Source organism: Theropithecus gelada, chromosome 7a, assembly GCF_003255815.1.
Source record: "Theropithecus gelada isolate Dixy chromosome 7a, Tgel_1.0, whole genome shotgun sequence".
NCBI lineage: Eukaryota > Metazoa > Chordata > Mammalia > Primates > Cercopithecidae > Theropithecus > Theropithecus gelada.
Genome location: NC_037674.1, coordinates 16210597 through 16216872, shown reverse-complemented (window position 1 = coordinate 16216872; position 6276 = coordinate 16210597). Strand labels below are relative to the sequence as shown.

At 46.6% G+C, this 6276-nt stretch overlaps 1 long non-coding RNA gene across 1 annotated transcript in view; it reads left to right on the top strand.

The window, feature by feature from the left end:
* LOC112627933 overlaps positions 1 to 6276 on the top strand; it is a 10319-nt gene that overhangs the window by 3642 nt on the left and 401 nt on the right. The window contains exon 2 of the long non-coding RNA XR_003120248.1: positions 3801 to 3948. This is a non-coding gene — a long non-coding RNA (uncharacterized LOC112627933). The remainder of the gene's footprint in view (positions 1 to 3800; positions 3949 to 6276) is intronic.

The following is a 6276-nucleotide window of genomic DNA, read 5'->3' as shown; positions in this document are numbered from 1 at the left end:
GATAAATTTTAAATTTTTTGTTTTTTTTTTTGTTTTTTTGTTTTTTTGTTTTTTTTTTGAGACGGAGTCTGGCTCTGTCGCCCGGGCTGGAGTGCAGTGGCCGGATCTCAGCTCACTGCAAGCTCCGCCTCCCGGGTTTACGCCATTCTCCTGCCTCAGCCTCCCGAGTAGCTGGGACTACAGGCGCCCGCCACCTTGCCCGGCTAGTTTTTTGTATTTTTTAGTAGAGACGGGGTTTCACCGTGTTAGCCAGGATGGTCTCGATCTTCTGACCTCGTGATCCGCCCGTCTCGGCCTCCCAAAGTGCTAGGATTACAGGCTTGAGCCACCGCGCCCGGCCAGGGTTTTTTATGAGGATTAAATGAGTTAATGCAGATAAAGCATTTGACACCGAGAGCTCTCAATAAATGTTACTTGAAATGACAACAACAACAACAACACATGCTGGTGAGGATGCAGAGAAAAGGGAACGCTTATACATTGTTGGTGGGAATGTAAATCAGTTCAGCCACTGTGGAAAGCAACTTGGAGATTTCTCAGAAACTTAGAACTACCATTCAACTCAGCAATCCTATTACTGGGTATATAACCAAAGGAAAATATATTGTTTTTCCAAAAAGACACATGCACTTGTACGTTCATCACAGCACTATTCACAATAGCAAAGACATAGAATCTACCTAGATGCCCATCAATGATGGATTGGATAAAGATAATGTACTTCATACATCCCACGGAATACTAAGCAGTCATAAAATGAACAAAATCACGTCCTTGCCAGCAATACGAATGCAGCTGGAGGCCATTATCCTAAGCAAATTAAGGCAGGAACAGAAAACCAAATACTACATGTTCTCACTTATAAATGGGAGCTAAGCATTGACATAATGATGTAACAATAGACACTGAGGACTACGAGAAGAGAGAAGGAGGGAGGGGAGCATGGGGAACGTGGGCTGAAAAACAACCTTTTAGGTAATATGCTCACTACCTGGGTGACAGGCTCATCTGTACCCCAAACCCTATACCCATGTAAGAAACCTGCACATATACCCACTGAATCTAAAATAAAAGTTGAGGCCGGGTGCAATGGCTCATGTCTGTGATCCAGGCACTTTAGGAGGCCGAGGCAGGAGAATTGCTTGAGCCCAGGAGTTCAAGACCAGCCTAGGCAACATGGCAAGACCCCATCTCTATAAAAAAAAAAATACAAAAACATAGCCAGGCATAGTGGTGCATGCCTGTAGTACCAGGTACTCAGGAGGTTGAGGTGGGGAGATTGCTTGAGCCGGGGAGGTCAAGTCTACAGTGAGCTATGATCATGCCACTGCACTCCAGCCTGGGTGAAAGAACTAGACCCTGTCCCAAAAATAAATAAATCAAATAAAAGTTGAAATGATTCTTTTAAAAAAGTGACAGAGCCAGGATTGTATCTGAAGTCTTTCTGACATTAAAAGCCGTACTTTCCGCCGGGCGCGGTGGCTCAAGCCTGTAATCCCAGCACTTTGGGAGGCTGAGACGGGCGGATCACAAGGTCAGGAGATCGAGACCATCCTGGCTAACACGGTGAAACCCCGTCTCTACTAAAAAATACAAAAAACTAGCCGGGCGAGGTGGCGGGCGCCTGTGGTCCCAGCTACTCCGGAGGCTGAGGCAGGAGAATGGCGTAAACCCGGGAGGCGGAGCTTGCAGTGAGCTGAGATCCGGCCACTGCACTCCAGCCTGGGCGACAGAGCCAGACTCAGTCTCAAAAAAAATAAATAAATAAATAAATAAAAGCCGTACTTTCCAAATACTACCTTATGCTGCTTCTTACATACTAAAAAGAAAAACTACATATGAAGAGAAGAAAGACTACAAGGTATTCCATCAAAGAAGTGAAAGTGATGGTATTTGAATGGTGAATCTATAGGATAACATTTCTTCTTTCTCGTTTTAAAAATATTTTCCAAGATCCCTTCAGTGAACATGGGATGTTTCCATAATGAAGAGAGAGACACACCGTGATGCCCTCCACATGCCATATTTGATGACAGTCTTCCATGGTAATCACTCACATCCATCTCTTGTCTGTTCCCTCTGCTGCTCTTAATCTAGGCTCTGTGCCAGCTTCATGATGGAACTCCAGGCCACCCTGCACACTGCCATGTGGTTCCCTCCTCCGGCCCTGCCTTCATCTGTCCCTCACCTGTTCAGACCCTCAGTGATCCCCAAGAACTTCTCTGGCAGAGTGTACAGAGCCAACCATTCCCTGGATGAAGTTCAGTATTTGCATAGGCAGACAGTGTCAGAGCTGTCAGAGGAGACTCAGCTAAAACCCTTCCCCTGGCTGGGCACTGTGGCTTATGCTTGTAGTCCCAACACTTTGGGAGGCCAAGGTAGGGGGACTGCTTGAGGTCAGGAGTTCAAGACCAGCCTGGGCAACATAGTGTCTAAAAAAATAAATTTTAAAAAACAACCCGGCCAGGCGCAGTGACTCATGCCTGTAATCCCAGCACTTTGAGAGACCAAGGTGGGTGGATCATGAGGTCAAGAGATTGAGATCATCCTGGCCAACATGGTGAAACCCCATCTCTACTAAAAACACAAAAATAAGCTGGGTGTGGTAGCATGTACCTGTAGTCCCAGCTACTTGGGAGGCTGAGGGAGGAGAATCACTTGAATCTGGGAGGTGGAGGTTGCAGTGAGCTGAGATCGTGCCACTGCACTCCAGCCTGGCGACAGAGCGAGACTGTCTCAAAACAAAACAAAACAAAACAAAAACCCTTCTCCTTATATATAGCAAACTGAGGCCCAGAGAGTTGACCTTGGTTTGTTCATAGACACAAGGCCAGCTCCAGACCTCAGGTCTCTTGACTGCCAACCTTAGGCCCTTTCCTTAATTTGAACTGCCTTCCTGCAAAGTATTTGCAAATGATACTGTTTTGTAACTCTATACTGCCGGCCCTATGGGGAGTTCACCTCTTCTCTTCTCTTCTCTTCTTTTTCCCTTTCCTTTCCTTTTCCTCTCCCCTCCCCTCCCCTCCCCTCCCCTCTCCTCTCCTCTCCTTTCCTTTCCTTTCCAGATGGAGTCTCACTCTGTCACCCAGGCTGGAGTGCAGTGGCATGATCTCGGCTCACTGCAACCTCTGCCTCCCAGCTTCAAGTGATTCTCTTGCCTCAGCCTCCTAAGTAGCTGGGACTGCAGGTGCCCACCACCATGTCTGGTTATTTTTTAAATTTTTTGGTGGAGACGGGGTTTCACCATGTTGTCCAGGCTGGTCTTGAGCTCCTGACCTCAAGTGATCCACCCGCCTCGGCCTCCCAGAGTGTTGGGATTACAGGCATAAGCCACCGTGCCCGGCCAAGTCTGTGTACCTGTTTTCTTAGGCCATGTAGCTCACTCTTTTCTTGGGCTGTGTAGTTCACTTTCCCACTGCAAGCTTTGGGAAGAGAAGCTCTGTGCCACAGGCTCCATTCCTATTTGCCACATCACAAATACCAATCATTGCTTTAAGGAGTGGATGATTTGATGAGAATATTCAGTTCTTACACCACTACTAGAAGAGGAACACTGACTGCCTTGTTGTGGAAGTGGTCTGGCAGTTTCTGTAGGTAGGAGTGGTGGATTGTCTGCAAATGTGGCCACCGACAGCGCCTCCCATTCCTGTGTGTACATGCTGCTTCTCCCACTAGAAGGTGTCTTTTACTTTCCTTCTCTTTGAATCTGGAACTTGCTTTGACCAGTTGGACCTAGCAGAAGTGGGGCCCTGTGACTTGCAGGCCTTATGAAATCTCGTAGCTTTGTTTTTCCCTTTTAGAGCCAGCTGTGATATAAAGAAGTTTGTCTGTGCTGTGTGAGAGAGATACCACCTGAAGACAACAAGGCCCTGGAGGATGAGAGACTCTCAAGGAAAAGAGAAGGGCCTGCCGTCTTCCAGCCACACCAGCCCCCGACTGAGGAGCTGGGTGAGGCCATCTTGCATCTTTAGCCTCAGTCAAGTTGCCTCAGCAGAGACTAGCTGACGCTGCCAAGCCCTGCCCAAGTTACAGAATCATGAGCAAATAAATGACTGTTTCTGTTTTAGGCTTTTACATTTTGGGGGTGGTTTGTGTGCCAGTAGTAACTGAAACAGATAATATATTTACAGAATAAACTGTAGTTTTAATGATCTAAGTAAAAGCCCACTAATTCATTATGCAGAAAAAAATGATTTTTTTTGAGACAGAGTCTCGCTCTGTTGCCCAGGCTAGAGTGCTGTGGCACAACCACAGCTTACTGCAGCCTCGACCTCCCTGGTTCAAGCGATCCTCACACCTCAGCCTCCTGAGTAGTTGAGACCACACATACGTGCCACCACACCCGGCTAATTTTGTAATTTTTTTGTACAAACGGGGTCTCACCATATTGCTGAGGCTGGTCTCTAACTTCTGGGCTCAAGCCTTCCTCCTTCCTCAGCCTCCCAAAGTGTTGGGATTACAGGTATGCGCCACTGTGCCCAGAAAATTTAACTTTTATTTTAAAAAGACAGTCCTCTCAGTTAGTGCTACAGCTCCGTTAAATCAAATATACCCTCCTTACATATTTTAAGTTTCACCTAAACGTTTCTCTGTACATAGTGAGCTATCACCTAAATGGAGGTATAAACAGCCTATAATCTACCCTTGTGCCAAACACCAAGTTTTGGCCAATCAAAAGGGGCCAACTGTTCAAACCCTCTTCAAATAAGGCAAACACTGAGCTGTAACCAATCTGGCTGTTTCTGTCCCTCGCTTCCATTTTCTGTACATCACTTTCCTTATTCTGTCCATAAATCTCTGAGCCTACTCTGGCTCAGAAGGCTGCCCAATTTACCAATTGTACTTTGCTCAATTAAACTCTTAAATTTCATCTGGCTATGGAATTTTTTTTTTTTTTTTTTTTTTTTTTTGAGACAGAGGTTTACTCTTGTCACCCAGGCTGGAGTGCAATGGCATGATCTCAGCTCACCACAACCTCTGTCTTCTGGGTTCAAGAGATTCTCCTGCCTCAGCCTCCCGAGTAACTGGGATTACAGGTATGCACCACCACACCTGGCTAATTTTGTATTTTTAGTAGAAACGGGGTTTCTCCATGTTGGTCAGGCTGGTCTCGAAATCCTGACCTTAGGTGATCTGCCCACCTCGGCCTCCCAAAGTGTTGGGATTACAGGCATGAGCCACTGTGCCCAGCCTAATTTGGCTATGGATTTTATTTTATCAGCCCTTAAAGGGGAATTTTTTTTTTTTTTTGAGATAAAGTTTCGCTCTTGTTGCCCAGGCTGGAATGCAATGGCTCTATCTCAGCTCACTGCAACCTCTGCCTCCCGGCTTCAAGTGATTCTCCTCCCTTAGCCTCCTGAGTAACTGGGATTATAGGCGTGCGCCACCATGCCTGACTAATTTTGTATTTTTAGTAGAGACGGGGTTTCTTCATGTTGGTCAGGCTAGTCTCGAACTCCCAACCTCAGGTGATCCACCCACCTCAGCCTTCCTAGGTGTTGGGATTACAGGCATGAGCCACTGCACCCAGCCTGTTTTTATTTTATTTTATTAAGTTCTGGGGTACATGTGCAGGATGTACAGGTTTGTTGCATAGGTAAACATGTGCCATGGTGGTTTGCTGCACCTATGAGCCCATCACCTAGGTATTAAGCCCTGCATGCATTAACTATTTATCCTGATGCTCTCCCTCCCCACAACCTACCCCACAGGCCCCAGTGTGTGTTGTTCCCCTCCCTGTGTCCTAAAGGGTTATTTTTGAGGAATGCTTCTAATGTCAGAAATGCTCACATGAGGGTGGAGGGTACAGGGAGGTGATAATGAAAGGATACAAAGCCTCAGGAGGAAGTTTGATATTTTTGTATGAGATCTATTGTACATGGTAAATATAACTAATAATTGAGAACTGTACATTTCAAAATTGCTGAGAGAATAAATTTAAAATGTTTTCATTATTAAAAATATTAAAGGCCGGGCGCGGTGGCTCAAGCCTATAATCCCAGCACTTTGGGAGGCCGAGACGGGCGGATCACGAGGTCAGGAGATCGAGACCATCCTGGCTAACACGGTGAAACCCCGTCTCTACTAAAAATACAAAAAAAACTAGCCGGGTGAGGTGGCGGGCGCCTGTAGTCCCAGCTGCTCGGGAGGCTGAGGCAGGAGAATGGCGTGAACCCGGGAGGCGGAGCTTGCAGTGAGCTGAGATCCGGCCACTGCACTCCAGCCTGGGCCACAGAGCAAGACTCCGTCTCAAAAAAAAAAAAAAAAAAAAAAAAA